Genomic DNA, 24025 nt, shown 5'->3' on the forward strand with positions numbered 1-24025 from the left:
TGTCTGTCTCTAGCAGCACACCTGCTTCTTGCAAGAACGTATAATAAATGAGTTTGCCTCATCTATCTCAAGAGTCTTTGTTTTTCCTATAGAGGCTATTCCTAACAAGGGGGCAGTGGACACACTAGAAAGGCAGAAGAATTGAACTAATTATTTATGGACTACTGAGAGTTTTTTGTGACTTCTGTATTCTGACTGTGGGATGAAATAAAAGTTGTCCCCTACCAAATAATCATTGTAAGCTTAAGTGCTTGCAGGGAACTTTTACCCTCATCTGAGGAGGCCTAGATACAAGCTAAATTCTGAGGCTCCCAGAGAAAACTGTGGTTGTGCGTAAAAGGAGACAAAGAAATGTGAATTGAGGAAGAATCCCTCCTTCCCTACCAAGATTCATCTTGATTCATGTAACCTAGAGCATTCCCTCTTACTGAATACTCCCTTCTCTCAGCTTCAGAAATACTCAGCTCTCCTAGTTGACCTCCTATTTCTCTTTTTTTTGTTTGTTTGTTTTTGCTTTTTGGTGAGGTAATCAAGGTTAAGTGACTTGCCCAGGGTCACACAGCTAGTAAGTGTAAAGTGTCTGAGACCGAATTTAAACTCAGGTCCTCCTGACTCCAAGGCTGGAGCTCTATCCACTGCACCACCTAGCTGCCCCAGACCTCCTATTTCTATAATCATTATTTGTCTATTTCCTTTACTGGCTCCTAATCTTCTTGACTCCTTAATGTGGAATCTATATATAATCACTTTTTCTTGGCAATCTCATTCACTTCCATGGCTACTATTTCTTGTTAAGGAAATTAATTAAGGAAAATTGTTAAGGAAAAAAAAAAAATCTACTAACATAGAGAATTATATTCAGGAACAAGGCACTTTACTGCAGTTACAGGGAAGAGAGACCAGGATGCTGAAATTTAGAATTCTTTTCCCAAAGAGTAAGTTTCACAAAGAGGTTTTTACATGTCCATGTAGATGTAAAAGTGTTATCAATTTAAAACAATTTATAACTTGTGGAGGAACTAGGCAAGATCATCCTCAAAGAAAAGGTTGAACTGACCTTACTTCCTCCAACTATTTCATATTTTTGCTTTTTGTTAGCAAGTCTTGTGTAGTTTGGACAAAGAGCCTCTTAAAATAACATTTTGAGGCTATCTCTGCTGAGACCATCTGCTGCTTCCTCAAAATAAAGCTTAGCCCTCAGTAAGAACTAGAGCTTTTAATATCTTGATCATTATAAGGAGTTGACTTCCAGATCTACATTTCTAGTCCTAACCCTCTTATGAGATGTTCACCCGTATCTCCACCTCCCTTTAGGACCTCTCTACCTTTATATCTTGCTTTCACCTCATACTCTACATGTCTGAATCTGAGCTCATTATCTTTCCCCCCAAACTTCCTTCTCCTCCTATTACTATTGAAGTTATCACCATTCATCTAGTCTGAGGCCTGAAAAGGGATTCCTTCAAGGCTGTATTGATTTATGATAGGGAAAAACTTGGAGAGAATCTTCCTTAGGTTTCCTTAAGAAGAAAATTATTATCCATGGAAGAGAGGTCTCCCAAGTATAGAATCTTGAAGCAATCTTTGCCTTTCCTCTCCCTTGACCCTCATATCTAATCATTTGGAAATTCCTACCAATTCTATTTCTGCCATATCTCTGGGATCTGTCCCTTCTTGTCAGGTTAATGATTAATACCTAACCACAAGCTTTCATTCCCATGCATCTGGATGATTGCAACATCTTTCTAACATGTTTTTTCTGCCTCTATACTCTATCAATCAATTTTTAATGGATTGGATAATCCAGAATAATCTTTTTATGCACAAACACATCACTTCTCTCTTCTAAAATCTTTAATGGCTTTCTACTATCTACTAAGCAAAATTTGAATTAATAATCATCTGTCGTTCCATCTCTCCCTTTGCCTTATTCCTTCTAAAGCCATTATTTTGCCTCACTGTGATCTCTAATTTCTCTTATCTTTCATTATATATCCAGTTTATCAGCCCTGATTTGCTCTTTTTCGTCCTTTCATTAGCTTGACCAGTTGATCAGTTCAGTAGTAAGGGAAAGGGAACAAGCAATTATTAAGCACTTGTTATGTGCCAGCCACTGAGCTAAGCACTTTACAAAGATTATCTCATTTGACCTTCATAACAGCTCTGGGAGGTAGGTGTTATTATCATTCCCATTTTACAGAAGAGGAAACTGAGGCAAAGAGTTTAAGTGACTTGCTCAGCATCACACAGCTTGTAAGTATCTGAGGCTAAATTTGAACTCTGGTCTTCCTGACTTCAAGCCCGGTCCTCTACCCACTGCATACTTAGCAGTGTGTTGTTTATGACCTTCCCCACCTCGTGTTCTTTTAACATCCACACTACAGTTCTCAGCCTTGGACAACCCCCATCATTAGCCTTTACTGTTCCTACTCTTTTGCTATGGGAGGATGTAATGCAACTATGTCATATAATCTAAATTCAACTGAACCCTCACTGCTTCATAGCAATCCTTTTATTCTTCCCCGATTGAATCTCTATTACAATATCTAAAGTATCTGTTTCAAAACTTTTCTCTTGTCAGGCCTTCAATATCTTCCTCAAACCTTTCTTTTCTTTTTCTTTTCTTTTTCTTTTTTTTTTTTTGCTAGGCAATGGGCTTAAGTGATTTGCTCAGAGTCACACAGCTAGTGAGTGTTTTGTGTCTGAGGCTGGATTTGAACTCAGGTCCTCCTGACTTCAGGGCTGGTACTCTATCCACTGCGCCACCTAGCTGCCCCCTGAAACTTTCTTTCTTAATGGAGAACCTCACCTCCTAATTTATTGAGAAAATCTAGGCTATATATCATAATATGCTTCTCTATCTCCCAACTTTTCTTTCTCTATAATTGCATTTTCTTGGCAATCTCATTCACTCCCACAGCAACTACCTCTTTTTAAGGAAAAAAAAAAATTACTAACGTAGAGAATTATACTCAGGAACAAGACTTTGTTGTTCGTTGTTGTTGTTGAGTTGTTTCAGTCATGTCTGACTCTTTGTGACCCCATTTGGGATTTTCTTGGCAAGGATACTGGAGTGGTTTGCCACTTCCTTCTCCAGTTCATTTTACAGATGAGGAAACTGAGGCAAAGAGAGTTAAGTGACTTGCCCAGGGTCACACAGCTAGTAAGTATCTGAGGCCAAATTTGAATTCAGGAAGACTCATCTTCCTGACTCCAGGCCAGGCACTCTATCCATTGTGCCACCTAGCTGCCCTACTCTTTACTGCAATTACAGGGAAGTGATAACAGGAGGCTGAAATTTAGAATTCTCTCCCCAAAGAGTAAGTTCAAGAGTAAAAAAGTACTTTAAAATCCCTCCACATTATCACTTATTCTCCCCTCCTTTTATTCAGTTTCTGAGGACGTTATCATGGCTCTTCTCCTTGCCAAGACATGGCAGACAGCCTATGGAAAGGTTTGAGTTGGAATGTTACATATAAGAAATAGGAGTTAGGCCAGAATAGATGGAATCTAATGTGTTTCATGGAGAAGAAAATGAAATAAGTCAGAAGAGGGAGACTGCGGTCAGATTGTGAAGTATTTTAAATACTAGAGCAGTTTGTATTTTTTTTTGGAGCTAATAGCCACTGAAGCAATCCAGGGGGAAGGAATGGGCTGGGGTAACCTGTTTAGTCTCATATTTTAGGAATGTCAATTTGGTAGCAGGGAGGAGGACAGCTTGACAAAGGGAGCAATGGGAAGTAGGAAGACCAATTCGGAGGCTGTAGAAATAGTCTAAGTCGGGGTGGGGAACCTGCGGCCTCAATGCCGCATGTGGCCACAGATTCCCCACCCCTGGTCTAGGGGATGACATGAGAGCCTGGATGAGGGGGTGACTATGTGAGTAGAAAGGGACAAATGGGATATATGTCTTTGAAGACAAAGCCCGAAAGAGTCAGCAATTAATTGGAGATGGAGGGTCAAAGGACTCCAAGGCTGTTAAGCCTAGGTGTTTAGAAGAATTGTGACCTCAAAAGAAATAGGGAAGTTAGGAAGGGGGATGGATTTGAAGGGAAAAACTAGTCCTGTTTTGGACATATTGCATCTCAGATGCCTATTGTAAGTGTCCAGTAGGCAAATGTTGATGTGAAACTGAAACCCAAGAGAAGAATAAGGTCTAGATGTGTCAATTTTGTAGTCATCTGCACTAGAGATGATACCTAAGCCTATAGGAGCTGATGAGGTTGCTAATACAGCAATAATAGTATATGCTCATATTTATACTGCACTTTACAATTAGAAAGCTCTTTACATTCATTATCTTATTTGACAAAAGAAAAAGATTAAAGCAAAAGAAGAGGGCCTAGGACAGAACTCTGGGCCACAACAACACTTAGGAGATGGACATAGCTTACGGTCCTGCAGAGGAGGCTGAAAAGGAATAGTCTGACATATAGCAGGAGAACAAGAATGATGTCATGAAAATCCAGCGAGGAAAGAAAATCTGGAAGGAAGAGGCAGTCAAATGATGCAGACAGATCAAGAAGACTGGGCCTTTCAAGAAGAAAAGGCCTTTGTATGTGTTTAACAATAAAGAGACAACTGAGAACACTGGAGTGGCTGAAAGCCAGATCACAAAGCATTGGGTTCAGTGAGGGATTTTAAAGTACTTTTTTACTCTTGAACTTACTCTTTGGGGAGAGAATTCTAAATTTCAGCCTCCTGTTGTCACTTCCCTGTAATTGCAGTAAAGAGTAGGGCAGCTAGGTGGCACAATGGATAGAGTGCCTGGCCTGGAGTCAGGAAGATGAGTCTTCCTGAATTCAAATTTGGCCTCAGATACTTACTAGCTATTTGGAGGAAGTGGAGGCAACGACCGTAGATGGCTTTTGGGTGCCATTTTCTTGTCCTTTATTTGTGATGCTATTTGCTGAAATGCTTTTTTGTTTTGAACTAGTGTGTCCACTGGATGGTGAAAGTGAACATATCAGTTGGGGTTCATAAACAAATAACTGTGAATGGGTGCTATGGGTTCTTAATAAATGTTTATTGGCTAATTGACTGCTACCTCACCAAATACCTTGAACTTTGGGTTGATTTTCTGTGGGTCCCAGATGTGCATGGGGGACCCCAGGTGCTATATCTCATAATACTTGCCTGTTCCTTCTTTGAATCTATTTCTTTGTGTTATACTTATTTGGGTACATGTCATTTCACCTCTGCACATTGGACCATAATCTCTGAGGAGAGAGATTATAATTCTTACATCTTCATATGTTCATTAACCTGTTTATAGCAGGAGGTTGATAAACATTTGTTGGATGTGTTCAAAGATTCTTTGTAACCACAACATTTCCAATGAGGTCATTCCTCAGAGCTGTGTTAATAGAGTGTTGGAATATTTTGGTTTTAGAGAAAAACTACCGTATAACATATAATATATATGCGTATTACACACATATACATATATGCACACATGTGTTATATACATATTTGTGTTATACAAAATACAAATATATATAAATATGTGTACATATATATAGATAAGCAAATGAGTTTCCACATTGGCCATGTCTAAAAACGTGTGTCTCATAATGCATATTTAGCCCATCACCTCTCAAAATAAAACAAAAAGCCTCCCCTTTGCTTTTCTAAAGCAGAAAATTATTCACTGGAGAATAGCATTTGGCAGAGAAAGGTCTTATTATTTGGTCATTTGAAATCTTGGATATTACTTGTGGGGTTGGTGCTTTATTGATAGCTACTAATGGGTTTGACATGGCCAATCTTAATGAAGAGTCGAGGGCCAAGCTGTAGAGATCCAAATGTGGCTGTTACACAGAAACTGACTTTGATTTTTAAGCATTTGAACAGGTCAGTTGACAAGGGTGGGTTCCTGATCCCAAAGTCATTAGAACATTAGAACATTAGAACAACAAGTGGTGGGGAAAGAACCTGAAAAATGTTAGTCGTAAGGGAGTCAATGTCAGTCACTCACTTAAAATTCTCCTCCTGTGTAAAACAAGAAGATATTGGTGACCCTCTTGAAGATTCACTTGAGATACTAACCTTTCTAGAGCCCTCTATGTACCCAAACACCCACCATTAATGCCTGCACAAGTCGGGGCGGGGGGGGGGGGGGGGGCGGAGCCAAGATGGCGAAGTAAAGGCAGGGACTTGCCTGAACTCTCCCCCAAACCCTTTCAAATACCTTTAAAAAGTTATTCTAAACAAGTTCTAGAGCAGCAGAACCAATAAAAAAGGTGGAGTGAAATAAATTTCCAGCCCAAGACAACTTGGAAAGTGGGCAGGAAAGGTCTGTTACACCAGAGTGAAAGAGGAGCTCAGTCTAGTGCAGGCTACCGCCAGCACAGACCTGGCTCAAGCAAATCCACAGCAGGCCACAGGGTGACTGAATCACTGGCAGCAGTGGCGGTTTCCAGGCCTCTCAGCCCACAGACACCAAAGACAACCTAGAATGTCAGCAGGAAAGGTCTGTTGCTCCTGGGTGAGAGTGGAGCACAGTCAAGCGCAAGCCGCACAGCCCCTGCCCCAGCAAACCAGGAGCAGGCCTTGGGAGTGACTGAATCAGCAGAGGCAGTGACTGCTTCTGTAGCTCTCAACCCACAGATGTAAGAGGGTAAAAAAACTGGTCAGAAGGAGATTACAAGGGTCTCTCTGCTATCACTGAGGCAGAACTCTGTTGCTTTGTACAAACTTGGATCTGGGCTGTAGTCCTGGGTGGCAGTCCCATGGTAAGGAGGAGCAATAGCATAGCAGAGCTTGCAGCCACAGTGGAGGGGGGAGACCCTCCTCACAGTTCCAGGGCAGAAAAGAGCGCTTGTGATCACTCACAGACCAGAGCACAGGCTAGGAGAGGAGTAAACATCTCTCCTTAGATCATACCACCTTGGAAGAACTGAAAACTCATAGATCCCTAGAAGTATCTCTGAAAACAGCTACATAAAACCCCTGAAGCTTGGGACAGTGCACCCTCCACCCTGGAAGCAGAGCCCTACTTTAACAAAGAGTTAAAAGTAAAGTGATTGGCTGGGAAAATAAACAAACAATAGAAAAAAATTCTGACCACAGAAAGTTATTATGGTGACAAGGAAGATCAAAACACACACTCAGAAGAAGACAACAAAGTCAAAGCTCTTACATCCAAAGCCTCCAAGAAAAACATGAATTGGTCTCAGGCCATGAAAGAGCGCAAAAAAGATTTTGAAAATCAAATAAGAGAGGTAGAGGAAAAATTGGGAAGAGAAATGAGAGTGATGCAAGAAAATAATGAAAAACGAGTCAACAGCTTGGTAAAGGAGACAAAAAAATACTGAAGAAAATAACATCTTAAAAAACAGACTAGGGGGAAGCTAGGTGTTACAGTGGATAGAGCACTGGCCCTGGAGTCAGGAGGACCTGAGTTCAAATCTGGCCTCAGACACATAACACTTACTAGCTGTGTGACTCTGGGCAAGTCACTTAACCCCAATTGCCTACCCAAAACAAAACAAAAGCCCAAACAAAACAAAACAAAAAAGAAACCCAAAAAACCCCCGGACTAGGCCAAATGGTAAAAGAGGTCCAAAAAGTCCATGAGGAGAAGAATGCCTTAAAAGGCAGAACTGACCAAATGAAAAAGAAAGTACAAGAGCTCACTGAAGAAAATAATTCCTTAAAAATTGGACTTGACAAATGGAAGCTAATGACTTTATGAGAATATTTGCCAGGAATATTATAGCCAAATTCCAGGGTTCCCAGATCAAGGAGAAAATATTGCAAGCAACCAGAAAGAAACAATTGAAGTATTGTGGAACCATAATCAGGATAACACAAGATTTAGCAGCTTCTACATTAAGGGATTGTAGGGCTTGGAATATGGTATTCCAGAGGGCAAAGGAGCTAGGATTACAACCAAGAATCACCTACCCAGAAAAACTGAGTATACTCCTTCAGGGGAAAAGATAGACATTCAATGAAATAGAGGACTTTCAAACATTCCTGTGGAAAAGACCAGAACTGAATAGAAAATTTGACTTTCAAATACGAGACTCAAGAGAAGTATAAAAAGGTAAACAGGAAAGGGAAATCTTAAGGGACTTAATAAAGTTGACTGTTGACATGGGAAGACGATATTTGTAACTCATAAGACCTTTCTCATTATTAGGGTAGTTAGAAGGAGTATATATAGACACAGGGCACAGATGTGACTTGAATACAAAGGGATGATATCTAAAAAATAAAAATTAAGGGGTGAGAGAGGAATGTGCTAGGCAAAAGAGAAAGGGACAGGTAGAATGGGGTAAATTATCTCACACAAAAAAGGCAAGAAAAAGCTTTTACAGTGGAGGAAAAGAGCGGGGAGATGAGAGGGAGGGAGTGAACCTCTCATCAGAATTGGCTCAAAGAGGGAATAACATATACTCAATTGGGTATAATAGGAAAGTAGGAGGGGAAGGGGATAAGAGAAGGGAGGTGGTGATAGAAGGGAGGGCAGATTGGGGAAGGGGGAGTCAGAAACAAAACACTTTTGAAGAGGGACAGGGCGAAAGGAGAGAAAGAACAGAATAAAGGGAGGATAGGATAAAGGGAAATCCAATTAGCAATAGTAACTGTGAAAAAAAATTGAAGCAAGTTTCTCTGATAAAGGTCTCATTTCTCAAACATATAGAGAACTGCATCAAATTTTTAAAAAATTAATGCCATTCCCCAATTGATAAATGATCAAAAGATATGATCAGTTTTCAGATGAAGTAATCAAAGCTATCTATAGCCATATGAAAAAATATTTTAACCCACTAGTGATTGGAGAAATGCAAATTAAAATAATTCTGAGTACTACTTCATACTTATTAGATTATCTAATAGGACAGAGGAGTTAGATGGCAAATGTTGGAGGGGATGTGGGAAAATGAGACATTAATGAACTGTTATTGGAATTGTGAACTGATTCAACCATTCTGTAGAGCAATTTGGAGCTATGCCCAAAAGGCTATGAAACCATGCATATATCCTTTGACCTAGCAATACCACTACAAGGTCTCTGTATTCCAAAAGAGATAAAAAACAAAAAGGAAAGGGATGTATATGTACAAAAATATTTATAGTGGCTCTTTTATGGGGGCAAAGGATTAGAAATTGAGGGGATGCCCATCAGTTGGGGAATGACTGAACAAATTGTGGTATGTGATTATGATGGAATCCTATTGTGCTATAAGAAATGATAAGCAGGATGCTCTCAGAAAAACCTGGAAAGAGTTACATGAGCTGATGAAAAGTGAAATGTACTGTGTACAAAGTATTGTGGTTTGTGTCGTGTTTGTGTGGTTTGTCTTTTGTTCTCGAAGATGAACATGACATCAGGAAGATGGTACCATGACTTGCAAAGTGAATTGGATATTAGTGAAGGAAGGCTGTGCAAAGTCACTAACCTCACTTTCTCCTCCAGAGCCATCTGGATCCAGTGGCAAGATATAGATCAGGAGGACTGGAGATGGCCCAGGTGTACAAAGTAACAGCAATATTGTAAGATGGTCAGTTGTGAATGATTTAGCTATTCTCAGCAATACAACTATTCAAGACAACTCCAAAGGACTTATGATAAAAAATGCTATCCCATCTCCACAGAAAGAACTGATGGTTCTTTTGAAGCATACTTTTTTTTTACTTTATTTCTCTTGAATTTTTTTTTTGTCTGTTTTCTTTCACAACATGACTATTATGGAAATGTTTTGCATGACTACACATGTATAACCTATATCAAATTGCTTGCCTTCTGAATGAGGGGGGTTGGGGAGAGTGGAAGGGATATAATTTGGAACTCCAAGTCTTAAGAACAAATGTTAAAAATTGTTTTCAGGGACAGCTAAGTGGTCCAATAGATAGAACTCCAAGCGTTGGAGTCAGGAGGACCTGAATTCAAATCCGACCTTAGACACTTAACTCTTACTAGCTGTGTGACCCTGGGCAAGTCACTTAACCCCAATTACCTCACCAAAAAGCAAAAAAAAAAGTTGTTTTTACATGTAACAGGAAAAATAAAACACTAAATAAATAAATTTGAAAAAATTTGAAGAAAAAAAACAAACCTGCACACCCTGCTCTCTTCCTAAGAATCATGAGCAGTAAAGGCCCTGGATTCTAATGAATAAGATTGATCCTTAGAAGCTGGAAGACTTTGGGATATTAGAATATGTTCCAGGCTTGGAAGAAGAATCCTAAAGACTTGGGTTCCAGTCTCACTTCTGATACCGATGAGCTGTGTGACTTTGGCCAAATCACTTCCCTTCTCTAAATATCAGCTGCCTCATTTGTAAAATGGGCATGAGAGTGTGTAGTGGGGTAGAGCACTGACTCTGGAGTCAGGAGAACTTGTGATTAAGTCCATCCTCTGACACATACTGGCTGTTAACTCCCATATCCTCTCAATGTCCCAAGCAAGTCTCTGGGACCGAGTGGCAGAACAGGAGATCTTTCCTGGTAGAATATCGTCAGAGGGAGTTCTTATAACAATGAAATGAAAAAACAGATTTGGTTCTCACTTCCATTAAAAAAAAAAAAAGGAAACAATTCCTCCCTTCCTCTCCCACCCTGAGTCCCCAGATTGCTGAAAGGAAAGTGCCGGCACATAGACTAGATGGCACAGTGGATAGAGCACTAAGCTTCAAGTCAGGAAGACCTGAGTTCAAATTTGGCTTCATACACTTACTAGCTGTGTGATCCTAGGCAAGTCACCTAACCTGTTTCCCTCAGTTTCTCCAACTGTAAAATAGGGATGAAATAATAGCCTCAGGGTCCCCATGCCAAGACCACCCGTCTCTTTTCACTCTTCTCCTTTTAGTATTAGGAGACAAGCAAGCTGTGCTCTGAGCCTGGCATAACAATAATCCTTTGCGCTCACCCTCTGGATGAATTCTGCTGCAGCTAAATCGCAGAACTGATGGTCCCTGAGCTCAGGCAAGGACCAGAAAGCCCACACGTGAAGCCCTGCTATGAATGACCTTATCGTCACTAGACAACCTTGCCTCACTGTTGCTTGTATGCCTCACCACCGTTGCTACGCTATGCCACACTGATTCTGAATAAAGAATGGTTTTTTTTCTCTCTTTTTTTTCTTTTTAGGCAATTTGGGTTAAGTGACTTGCCCAGGGTCCCATAGCTAGTAAGTGCCGAGTGTTTGATCTGAGGTCAGATTTGAACTTGGGTCCTCCTGACTTCAAGGCCGGCGCTCTCTCTACTGCGCCACCTAGCTGCCCCAATTTTATTTATTTATTTCTTTTTCTTACTATGAGGTAATTGGGGTTAAGTGACTTGCCCAGAGTCACACAGCTAGTGAGTGTTATGTGTCTGAGGTCAGATTTGAACTTAGGTCCTCCTGCCTCCAGGGCTAGTGCTCTATCCACTGTGCCAACTAGCTGCCCCTAGAAAATGTTTTTTGCTTATAACCACCGTTAGCTCTTTGCTTTTATTTTATTGTATTTTGTTTTTCAGAGTAACAGTTGGGGTTTTACCTCTGAGCTATTTGGTATTTTTCAGGGTTAACAGTGGTTGCATGACTTCTGTGACTCTTTCATTATTTATTTTTCAGGGTTTGACAGTTTCTATCTCCTAGGGTGGTTGTGAGGGTCAAATGGGATAATAAGTGTAAAAAGTGCTTAGCATAGCACATAGTAAGTGCTATATAAATGTTAGCTATTATTGTAATTATTATTATTACAAACTGCAAAAGATTACTTAAAAGTGAGCTATTATTTCAATACTTTAAAGACATCTTGTAACATTGTCTTTTGTCTTCAATCTCTTTCTCAGTGGTCTATAAACACTTGGAAGATCTTTTTTCACATTATCTCTTTATTTTTTATTTTTTACTTTTCCCCCAATAGTATTTTATTTTTTCCAATTACATGTAGAGATAGTTCTCAACATTCACTTTTATAAGATTTTGAGTTCCAAATTTTTTTCTCCCTCCCTCTCTCTCCTCCCCCCTCCCCAAGATGACAAACATTCTCATATAAGCTATACATGAACATTGATACTAAACATATTTCCACATTAGCCATGTTGTGAAAGCAGAATCAGAACAAAAGGAAAAACCATGAGAAAGAAAAAACAAAAACAAAAAAAGAGAGAGAAAATAGTAGACTTCGATTTGCATTCAGACTCCATAGCTCTTTCTCTGGATGTGGATAGCATTTTCCATCATGCGTCTTTTGAAATTGTCTTGGATCATTGTATTGCTGAGAAGTGCTAAAAGTTGTTCATCACACAGTGTGGCTGTTACTATGTATAATGTTCTCCTGGTTCTGCTCACTTCACTCAGCATCAGTTAATATAAATCTTTTCAGGTTTTTCTGAAATCTACCTGTTCATCATTTCTTATAGAACAATAGTATTCCATTACATTCATATACCACAACTTGTTCATCCATTCCCCAATTAATGGGCATCCCCTCAATTTCCAATTCTTTGCCATCACAAAAAGAGCTGCTATAAATTTTTTTTATATGTAGGTCCTTTAACTTTTTTATGATCTCTTTGGGATACAGACCTAGTAGTGTTATTGCTGGATCAAAAGGTATGCACAGTTTTATAGCCTTTCGGGCATAGTTCCAAATTGCTCTCCAGAATGGTTGGATCACTTCACAACTCCACCAACAATACATTAGTGTTCCAATTTTCTCACATCTAGATCTTAAACTAAGTGCTTGCTTTAGGGAGAGGAAGCAAATGGATAGAACAGAGCTTTGGCACATGTTTAGATTTCTAAGATGGAGTCACTCACTGATCAATGCCAGGGACCTGCTACTGGGAGAAGACATTCTTTGCTGAGCGACCATGTGGGTGGGAGCAGCCTCTTTCCATTGGCTATGTAGCCAGAATTGACTGTCTTTATGTCTTTGCTTTCTCTTCTAGGGGTGGAAGACTCGGGAGTGAAGGACTCATTGATTCCCTCAGTGGCATCAGGGAGTAATTGGGAAAGAGCCTGAGGGCGTCTAATGCTCCTGTTAGGCCTAAGAAATGGCTTTCGGATTTTGTTCATTGTCTTCTTTAGTTATAGATGCAGGGGGAGGAGCCCCAGGCTCTGGAACTGTTCAGCCCAGGATTCCAGGCCAGATGGCACAACCAGCCCAGGGCTTCCTTGAGAAGCCAGGGAGCCCAGAGGAACTTTGGACTTCGAATGTGATGAGACTAATGCTGTGTAGGAGCTGAGTCAAACAATGCACCTATTTCCCAATCTCCATTCCATAGTTGTTGTTTAGTCATTTTTGGTCACATCCAACTCTTTGTGACTCCTTTTGGTGTTTTTTGGCAAAGATACTGAAGTGGTTTGCCATTTCCTTCTCCAGCTCATTTTATAGATGAGGAAACTGAGGCAATTAGGGTTAAATGACTTGTCCAGGATCACACAGCTATTAAATGTCTGAGGTTGGATTTGAACTCAGGTCTTTCTGATTCCAGGCCCAGCGCTCTATGTACTGTGCCACCTAGCTGCCCACCTTTTCCATAGGCTAAGGAGATATAGGAAGAATTATGCCCTCAGGTGTTGGGAGGAAATGTTTCTATGTTTCTTCTGACTATACCTTTAAAGTAAATATTCTTTTTGTAAAAGGTAATTTGACTGTTAAGTAGTTAAATGGAGTTGGGTTGCTTGGACCCCTAAAATAAAAGGAACCCAGTTTGTGGGGTCTTGATTTAATGGTGAATACTAAATGTCCCAAGCCCTAAAAGAGTACCTGGAGAAACCTGGAAGAGGTGGAAATGTGCCATACCTGGCCTTGAGGCAGTGGAGGCCAGAGAATTACTGTGATATGGAGAAGAATTACTGTGATATGGTGAAACTGACTTATTCTATAATGTACCTGGGAAGAGAGAAAAGCCTCAAAGAACAATTGGTGGTGGCTTTAAGAAAACAGGACTCATGTCTGTGGAAGAAAAAGGAGAGGCGAAAGAAGAGTATTGCCTGGATTCGGCCATAGCCCTGCTATCTTTGCACCAGCAGGAAGCTTGTGCCTCAATTCGTGAATGAAACTGACAGAGAAGATTAAGATGAATAGCCTGAAGAGCAGGCAGGTTAGTTAGGAAAGGACTATTTTCCTGCATTCTGAAAGCAATCACTGCTATGAGGCTGGAGTGAAAGCTTTCAAGGAAGTTAGTTAGGGTTCCAGGTTTACCAACCTTGATGGAAGGAAAAATGGCGGTGTCTGTCTTCTAGAAACTGGTTTTGACAGCTTTAGCCATCTAATAACTCAAAATTGTTCATCTTGTAAATGACCGTATTGAGACTAACGATGATGTGGACCACTTGCTACCACCAATAATGCCGCCTTGTGGGGATGTGGCCCTCTGACTGTGTCTCCCAGAATGTCTACACGTAAGCATCATTCGTTGGGAGAAGTTTCCAGTTCTTCATTTCCCAGGAGACTGGCACTTGGTGGAGGGGGTTCTTGAGGAAGAGATAGAAATTCTGGGAAGAATCAAATAAAAAGGACAATTAAGTGGTAAAGGACTTGGGTGTATCCCAAAGTATCTTTTGGCAACCCAAGGGCAGAGAGCCAAATTCCTGCAGCATATTGTCATAGCTTAAAGATTGCTTAGCAGAAACACTGGCATTGCACATTGTGCCTGTGGAATTAAAGGTGGGGAAAAAGGTTCAGAAAAATGTTTGTGAGTTTTGGGAATGCTAATCTCAGACATACAGCTTTCTCTTTCTACTCTGGAAGGGACGAAGAGTACTGAGAACACTGTATAAGGGTTGAAGTTCTTGAGCTAAGACTTTTTGAACAAGACTGCAATAGAAGAGGTTCAAGTGAGGCCGCTAGGTGGCGAAGTGGATAGACCACTGGCCCTGGAGTCAGGAGGACCTGAGTTCAAATGTGACCTCAGACACTCGACACTTACTAGCTGTGTGACCCTGAGCAAGTCACTTAACCCCATTGCCTAGCCAAAAAACAAAAAAGAGAGGTTCAAGTTTGGAGTATAGTGCAGCACTATGGCTAATGCTTTGAACAGAGAATAACAATGGAGCGCTGATCCAGTGAGAGCTTTCCAGTGCTTGTTACTCTGCCCTGACAAAAGTACTCTGGGTGGCTGGGAGGATACTGGCTGTGACCTTTGAAAGGAAAAACTGTGAAAGGTTTAATTCTCCCAAATCCTTCCCTCTTATCTCTTGCTGGTTGATTGTTGTCCTTCCTACTGAAAGAAGACCAAAATGACTTCACTCTGCTGGGGTCAAGGTGCAATGTGTCTGACTGGCTGTTCAGACCAACACGAGGTCAGAAGGCTCTACCACAGGCTGGGCACAAATAGTTCGTTTGAACATTTGCAATGGAGATGTCTCTAAATTTGTGCATCTCAAGTTTCTTTTGAGCTACTGCAATTCTGCTTTGGTCATGGAGCATAGTGCTTTTTTTTGACATGTGCACATCGTGCTGGGTGCTCCTGGGTCAGTGTTTCCCTTGTCTCACAATCGATTCCAGAGTTCTTCAGAGAGACCTTGAGAGTGTTCTTGGATTGCTTCTTTTGACATCATGTGAGCGCTTGCCTTGTGTGAGTTCTCCATAAAATAGCCTTTTAGGCAAATGTACTTTTGGCATTCGGACAACTTGCCATTCTATCACAGTTGTGTTCTCTGCAGCAGGGTTTGAATGCTTGGCAGTTCAGCTTGAGAAAGGTCCTCAGTGTCCCACACTGTATCTTGCCAGTGATCTTCAGAATCTTCCTAAGGCAATTCACATGGAAGCCATTCAGTTTCGTGGCATGGTGCTGGTATACTGTCCAGGTTTCACAGACATACAACAAGGAAGTTAGCACAATGGCTCTATAGACCTTCAGTTTGGTAGGCAGTCTAATAACTTTATTCTTCCACATTTTCCTTTGGAACCTCCCAAACACTGAGCTAGCTCTGGCAATTTGTGCATCAACCTCATCATTTATGTGTACATTCCTGGAAAGTATACTGCCAAGATAAGTGAACTGCAGTGAGTAAAAAGTAATTCTGAGAGACAGAGTTTTTGGATAAATTAAAATCAATTTAATCAATCATGGCTAGGAAATGGTTAACAAAAAGGGCTCATCATTCTCTCCACTATCAAAGAGGAATCATGGCCACTTCTTTAGGCTTATATGTTTCAAGACAAGTGGGTGTTCCAGCAGATGGCAATCAACTCTTATTGGTTAACAATTAATGAGAAGAGTGAATATTATGACAGAGGTGGACCCATTCTAATGAGGAGCTGGGGTATATGATTTTGATCATGTCATTTACTTCCAAATTGCCCAGCCTTGGGCAATCTAATTAAAGAATTTATCCCTACCCAAACCTGTGTAGAACACAATGGTTTTCTCCACCTTAGATTAAATTCCTTGTAAGGTTGGGTGGGGTCTAACCAAGATTGAGGAGAAAGTTAATTCAATCTCATTATCAGCAATGACCTTCAGAGACTGAGCTTTGAAATGAGGACTTTAGAAAAAGGAGAAACTGGATCTCCCCAAATCATTGGTTATTAATAATAATTTTTCTCAGAACTTATCCTCAGCATTCAAAATTTCTCCATTTGCTATAACTGAAGGTTACGTGTATGGATGGTGTGGTTCTGGCTAGTGGAGCACATGCATTTTCTTAGTGTTAATTGTTAGGCCAAAATTAGCATAAGCAACAGAGAATTGATCCATATTCTGTTGTATCTCAGCCTCAGAGACTGTACTGAGAGTGTAATCTTCTGGGGGCAAAAAGTCAAGCACCAACTCTTCCTCCACTTTAGTCTTGGCTTGTAGCCTATTCAAGTAATTAATTTACCATTAGTGCAATAGCTGTCTTGATGCCAGATTCCTCATTGAAGACCTCTTACAATATGGCTGAAAAGATCATGCTGAAAAGCATGGGAGCAAGCACACAGCCCTGTTTCATTCCACTGGTGACTGGGAAAGTTTGAGAGTACAGTCCCTTATCCAGAACCCGTGCAAGCATGATGTCATGGAGCTGGTGTACAATACTGATGAAGTTCTCTAGGCAATCAAATTTTGTCATGCTCTTCTGACAGCATCAAAGTCCTCCTGGCATTTCTCCTGGAGTTGTTGGGCAGCAAACACCACACCAACTGTTCCTCCACCGTTTCTGAAGCCACACTGGCTCTTGGGTAGATGACCATCTTCCATGTGAAGGATCAGCCTATTAAGGAGGACTCTGGCAAGAATCTTGCCAGCAATGACTAAGAAAGAGACCACTCTGTGATTGTCACAGGACAGCATGTTTCCTTTTCCTTTAGAGAGATGGACAATGGAGGCATCCTTGAAGTCCTAGGGGATAACCTCCTCTTGCCATATAACTTGGAAGACTTCAGTCAGCTTCTGAATGACCAGTGACCTCCTGCTTTGTAAATCTCTGTTGGAATAGAATCAGTACTACACTCTGCCATGTGAGAGGAGCCTAACGGCATTCCAAACCTCTTCTTCAGTTGAAAGTTTGGCTAGAGAGGGATTGACTTCAACCTGAGGTTTATGGCCAATGGCTTCAGCATTGATTGATGATGATCTGTTGAAAACACATTATAGAAGCATTCAGCCCATCTTTCCAACCTCATGTCCTTATTGCTACTATCTCACTACTATTATTGCTGTTGTTAGCAACCTCATCGGCTCCTATAAGGCTCAAGTGTTATCTCTAGGGCAGATGACTACAAGATTTATACTTCTAGCCCTTCCTCTTCTCTTAGGTTTCAGTTCCACATCAATACTTGCCCACTGGACCTTTACAATAGATATCTGAGATGCAATGTGTCCAAAACAGTACTAATTTTTTCCTTTAAATCCATCCCTCTTCCTAACTTCCCTATTTCTTTTGAAGTCACTATTCTTCTAAACACCTAGGTTTAACAGCCTTGGAGTCATTTGATTCTTCATCTCCAATTAATTTCTGGTAGTCTATGTCTACTCTTGTATTAAAGTCACTCAGAATTATAAGCTTGTCCTCTTTCGGCATATTGATGATAAGAGTGTCCAGGTCTAAATAAAATTTTTCTTTGACCTCATCAGGGTTCATCACTGTGGGAGCATACACACTGATAATGGTGGCACGGTGCTTTCCTGCAAGTCATTGTCATGAGCCTGTGTTTCACGCCTTTTGGGAAGCGTACAACCTGGTTGAATAGATTAGATTTGATTGTGAAACCTACACCAGTTTCACAGCACTGCCCATCACTGGGACAACGCCAAAAAAAATGTATCCAGTTCTGTCCTTGGTAAGCTAGCCTTCATTTGCCAGCCTTATTTGACTCAGGGCTGCTATTTTGATCAAATACCTGCTGAGTTCTCTTACAACAAGAACTTTTTTGTCTTCCAGGTCTACTGGATTTCTTGTTGTCCATAAATAAACCTGTGCACATTCCATGTGCCAATGGTGAGCAGAATCATCTTTGCAAAATTTTTGTTCATTGTTCTGTGTTTTGGCCTCAGGGTACGATCCTCTCTGCCACGCTAAGCAGGCCAGGGTTAGGTTAGGTGATGCAGACAATTTTTAGGGCACCTTTTCTAGCCCATTCCTCATGCCAAGAGGTGAGCAGTGGCATCCATAAAAAAAACTGCTCAGACACCCAGGGGGCTGCTGAATCCCACTGCTGCTTCAGTCCAATGGGAAGATGATCCTATGGCCTGGGCCTCCTGTGTGAGTACAGCTCGCCGTGTATCTGCATTTGCTTCTTTGTCACTTGCCAGTCACCATAGGACTTTGAGGCAAGTAAAAATGGTATGGGTGATGTCTTTTGACTCTCACATAAATTGGATTTAAGTGAGGCAGAGTTGCGTGAAGTCATTGGCCTCACTCTATTCCGGAGTCATCTAAGTCTAGTGGCAAGATGAAAGTCAAGACAAATGACAATGGCCTGGAATACAGTGGATGACTTTGGTGTCTTCAATGCCTAAGCTCTAAGTGCTCCACAGAGTCTGCTTCTGCTGCCTTTATGACCTATTGGAACAAATTGTTCACATCCTCCTATTCTGCCGGAAGAAGTCCTCACATGCTCTAACTCACTGATAGGTTTTGAAGCCCATCTGTTACCCTCAACCCAGTTTAACCCATCTGCTGAAATGGTTTTACTGGAGTGTAGCTGCTGCACATGCTATAGCTTCTTAAAGCCATGGATGAGAATTAGGTGGCAGATAGGCACCAAAGGTGGAAAGCAGCCTTGAAAAGGGCTTGGCAACCTGCACACCAGAGGTGCCAGTCTTCCTTAAAACCCCTGTACACCCTTCTCTTGGGGGTAGGTGCATGCTACATGATGTTTTCTATTTCTTTAAGCTGTTTCTTTTTCCTGATTTTGCCTCATATAAAAACTATGATGGATTATGTTTTCTTTGTAATGTGAGAATGCATATCAATTGCATGTGTAGGGAAAGTGTAATGGAGGATGTCAGTAAATATCTAAAAGCAAACAGAATTAAAAGCAGGTCAGAGAGCTGTACTTCAATCGAACATAGCCAATATTTAATCCTGGCTTGGAGACTACGAGGTGAAAGTGAGAGAGAATATTATGGTTTTTGATTAATAATCTTTATAAGCTCCCTAAAAGGTGAACTAAGCTGGGTCTGGGGTTTTTCCTTCCTTTGTTCTAGGCTAAGAAACAATTTGCTGAACTATATTCAGGCATGACTTAGAATGCAAGTTTCTCTGAGAATCTTCTAACAAGGAACGGGGCAAATGTGGGCAAAGAGAAAGTCACTCCTCCAGGTCCTCCAGAGTGGGAGGAGAGGATCTGGCAAGGATGGCCACACCCTGGGGATGGCTGTAATTCTGAAGGTGGGAGGGAAAGTTTTCAAATGACTAAAGCTTACCACACAGTGACATTTGCTTGTTATACTTCTTGCTTTCAGTTCCAGGAACAGGAGAGGAGGCAACTCTGGATAACTAGTAATTAAGCTAATCAGGCACTTTGGCAGACTGCTGGCCAAGCAAGCGGGGAGGCTGTGGAGAGCTTTGGTCAAGTGATGTGGGGAGTCTGCAATGTAAGAACCAGAAGCTACCAATGGCAGGGTTCCCACTTGCAGTTCACTCTTGTTTGTAGGTAATAACTCAGAGAAGGAGGAAATCCCTTTCCACATTATATTGAAGAAGAAAAGAGTTGAAATGTACTCATTTGGGGAATGGTTGTTGAGAATGTTTCTAATATTACCCATTTCCTTTTCTATCCCTTTTAAATGCTTTTATTGATGCTATGCTCTTGTTTGGCTAAGTTTTTGTTTGCAAGGTTTTCATTTAACAAAGTTGTGCTAAAACTGGAAGTCTTGACCCACAAAAAAAAATCAAATAAAAACAATTAAAAAAAAAGTCACTGTGTTGGGCCCCCCAGGTCTTGAACGCTGCTTAGAATCTCCGGAGGTGACAGAGGAGGGATGAATTTGCCCTTGGCCAGGAGGGTCCACCTCCCCCCCCCCACTGGCCCCTTCTCCCTCAGGGATGTTAATGTCAGCCACACAGATACATGCTATTTTGACTATCCAGCTGTTTGCATTCTTTAACCTACTGCCTGTGGAGGCAGACATTTTAGCATATAATTTTGAAAATGTATCGCAGACATTTGATGACCTTCCAGCAAGATTCGGTATAGACTTCCAACTGAAGGTTTAAAGACATTTCTGATAAACTCAAAACCAGATAATGCCTGTGAACCCACAGCACCTCCACCCCCAAAGACAACTCTTCCAGTGCCTTTATTGTGTTCATTAGAAGACTTGATCGTAATTTTGATATTAAGATTTTACATGCATAGAAAGCAGGATATAAAGTGGCCATAGTACACACTGTTGATTCTGATGACCTAATTAGCATGGGATCCAACGACATTAGTATTTTAAAGAAGATCGACCTTCCTTCTGTCTTTATTGGTAAGACATCCGCTAATTCACTTAAAGATGAATTCACATATGAAAAAGGAGGCTATATTGTTTTGACTCTGGAGTTTAGCCTTCCTCTAGAATGCTACCTAATACCATTCCTCATCATAGTGGGCATATGTCTGATCTTGATTGTCATCTTCATGATCACAAAATTTGTGCAGGACAGACCCAAAGCAAGATGGAATCAACTTAGTAAAGATCAACTTAAGAAACTCCCTATACATAAATTCAAGAAAGGAGATTAGTATGATGTAAGTGCCATTTGCTTGGATGAATATGAAGATGGAGACAAACTCAAAATCCTTCCTTGTTTATATGCATATCACTGCAAGTGTGTGGATCGTTGGCTAACTAAAACCAAAAAAACCTGTCTAAAATGTAAACAGAAAGTTGTTCTTTCTCAAGGAGATTCAGACTCTGACACAGACAGTAGTCAAGAAGAGAATGAAGTCTCAGAACATACCCCTTTACTTAGACTATTAGCTTCTGTTAGTGGCCAGTCATTTGGGGCTTTATCAGAAATTCATTCTCATCAGAACATGACAGTCTTCAGACTATAAGGAGGAGGATGACAATGAAGATAATGATAATAGCGATGCAGAAAATGAGGTGAATCAAGAGAGTGTGGTTGTCCAACTGCAGCCCAATGGTGACAGGGATTACAACATAGCAAATACAGTTTGAACTTCCAACTCTATTCATCTTCTTGTATGAAAAAAAATTGTTGATCAGTTTATCCCTTTATGTGTTTTTAACACATTGTTCATCCCCCACTTCAGTTCTGTAGAGAGGAATCTTAGTGTGTTTCCTATGGTTTAATCAGATTATGTATACTTTTTTCTTAATCAGGTTTTCATCTGCAAGAAGCACACTTCTTATTACTAAAGCATAACATTTTCAAGGTGCTGGACCTCAAGTATCATTCTCTTTTTAAAAAGGAATATGGCCAAAAAGTTTAAAAAATCACTACAAGTATGGCTTGCAGTGAAGACTTGATTACAGTATACAAATGTATTTATTACCATGATGAATTCTGCTGCCCCATCATGAATGGCCTAACCCAATTTTCCCAGAATTTTTGGTGTAAAAAATTTGTGGGTTCCCCCTAAACTCTCTTCATTATTGACAAGGTTAGATCATTCAATATTTTTCTCATGAATTCTACAAAATGAAATAGAAATACTTAGTAACAGAATTTTCCTTCCTATTCACAAATAGTATTTTAAGCCAGAAGACAGCAGCTTGTGGTAGAGTATAGAAAATTTTGATATTAAGATGGTTCTTATACTTAATAGTGTTGAATATTAGTCTGATCCAGCAGCTAGCTAAACTAATATGGCCCCACATTTATACTGACTTAATTTTTAGGACTAAAGGATTGTGTGTTTATGTGTGACTGAAGCAAAAAGATAGGTAACACTGCATAGAAATACTAACTAAAATTTTAGCAAATGTTCTGTTGATCTTCTGATGACATATATGTATATATGTATATATATGTATATATGTGTATATGTATATACCTCTTAAAAAAGAGCATCTATGCTAATCTCCTAAACTATGTGCATAGGGAAATTTTTTTCAAGTATTTTATTTGAAAATGAGTGTTTGTAAATATTTAACAGAACTCATGATGTATAACAATGTATTATGAAAAGCTAAATTATAAAAATATATACCATTGTAACTATGTAGAAAGAAGTTAGACTCATGTATAATGAAAATAGAGAATTTGAAAGTTAATAAACACGTTTTCCACTTTAAAAAAACAAAACAAAACAAAAAGTCACTGTAGCCTACTAGCTCAAGACTAACAAGGTAAGTTAACATGTCAGATCTATAATGGATCCCAGATGCTCCCTCTTCAATGTCATCTTTGTGATGAACAGTGTAAATCTCTCAAAGATTTAAATTCATGTTCATAGGGGTTACTTTTTTGGTAAGTGTATTTCAGATGCTTTAGGCCCTACCCTAATGTAAAGCTGGGAACCTCTAACATCTTAGGGCTTGTGCAGTTAGTAGTAACAGATAGTTATTATTGCATTAGCAGAACCCTTTGGCATATGATAGCACAGATTCAGTAAGAGCTTTTAATTGGAATAGAAATGACCACTACCTCCTAAAAGAACCAAAAACAAAACTATCCTATTGGAAACATTCTCAGCAAGCTTACACAGATGAATGCATTTCCACTCTCCTCTTCCCAGCATAGATAATAAAGGAAGCTCTCTCCCTCCTTTCCAATCAGCAGACTATGTCCCATAATACTGGGCTACTCTGGTTTGGCTCTGTACCCTTTCTACCTCAGGGCTTCCTAGAAGCCATGCCTAAATGCTGTCACCATCTGGCTTCATCAGAGCTCTCTTTTTTTTCTCGTAGGATTTTTTTGTCTTCCCTGTGACACAGTGTTCTCTGCAACCAGATACCGAACTCCTACAAAATTAAATACTTGCAGCTTTTTCCCATGAGTGATTGTTGCATGAATTTAGTTATCATGGAAGACATAGTCAGAAAAACATGTCACTACTATGAAGTATCTATGGTAGTAACAGGTATGCCATGTAATCTTTAATCCATATAAGGTTTTGGCATTTTGTTTTATTGTTGTATTCTTCTTCGATGAAATTTTTTCCCATGGTTCTGTGGGGATAAGAATCACCTCGAATGACTAAAAGAGAAACTGAGGCAGAGCCTGAGTCAAAGCACTTTATTAAAGAGACCTGGCCCCCTCTAATGAAGTGAACCTTAGACCTTCCTCATGATCTGAGATGCTCCCTCCTTTCAGAACCCTATTTTTATAGGGTTTGAAATCATATTTGTTACCTAGACATTCTAGAGTGACCATACAAAATTTAGAATAATTGCATTGGTTGACATATGGTGCATAAGCTAAAATAAGCAAAAATGGTACATCAGTAGGTTCATGGGTTGGGGGAAGCAAGAAGTATCTCTGCTGACTAGGTGGTCACAAGATGAATGGTCTCCTGCTTAGGATAGGCAAGAGGAAATGGTATACCAGGGGTGGGGAACCTGTGGCCTCGGGGCGACATGTGGCCCTCTATGTCCTCAGGTGCTGCCCTTTGACCGAATCCAAACTTCACAGAACAAATCCCCTTCATAAAAGGAGTTGTTCTGTAAAACTTGGACTCAGTCAAAAGGC

General features: G+C 40.3%; 1 pseudogene; it reads left to right on the forward strand.

Moving 5' to 3' along the window:
• Positions 1-12766: 12766 nt before the first annotated feature.
• On the forward strand, positions 12767-21549 carry LOC114054493 (annotated as a pseudogene).
• Positions 21550-24025: the final 2476 nt, after the last annotated feature.

Source organism: Vombatus ursinus, unplaced genomic scaffold (assembly GCF_900497805.2).
Source record: "Vombatus ursinus unplaced genomic scaffold, bare-nosed wombat genome assembly UNPS02014813.1, whole genome shotgun sequence".
In the NCBI taxonomy this organism is placed as follows: Eukaryota; Metazoa; Chordata; class Mammalia; order Diprotodontia; family Vombatidae; genus Vombatus; species Vombatus ursinus.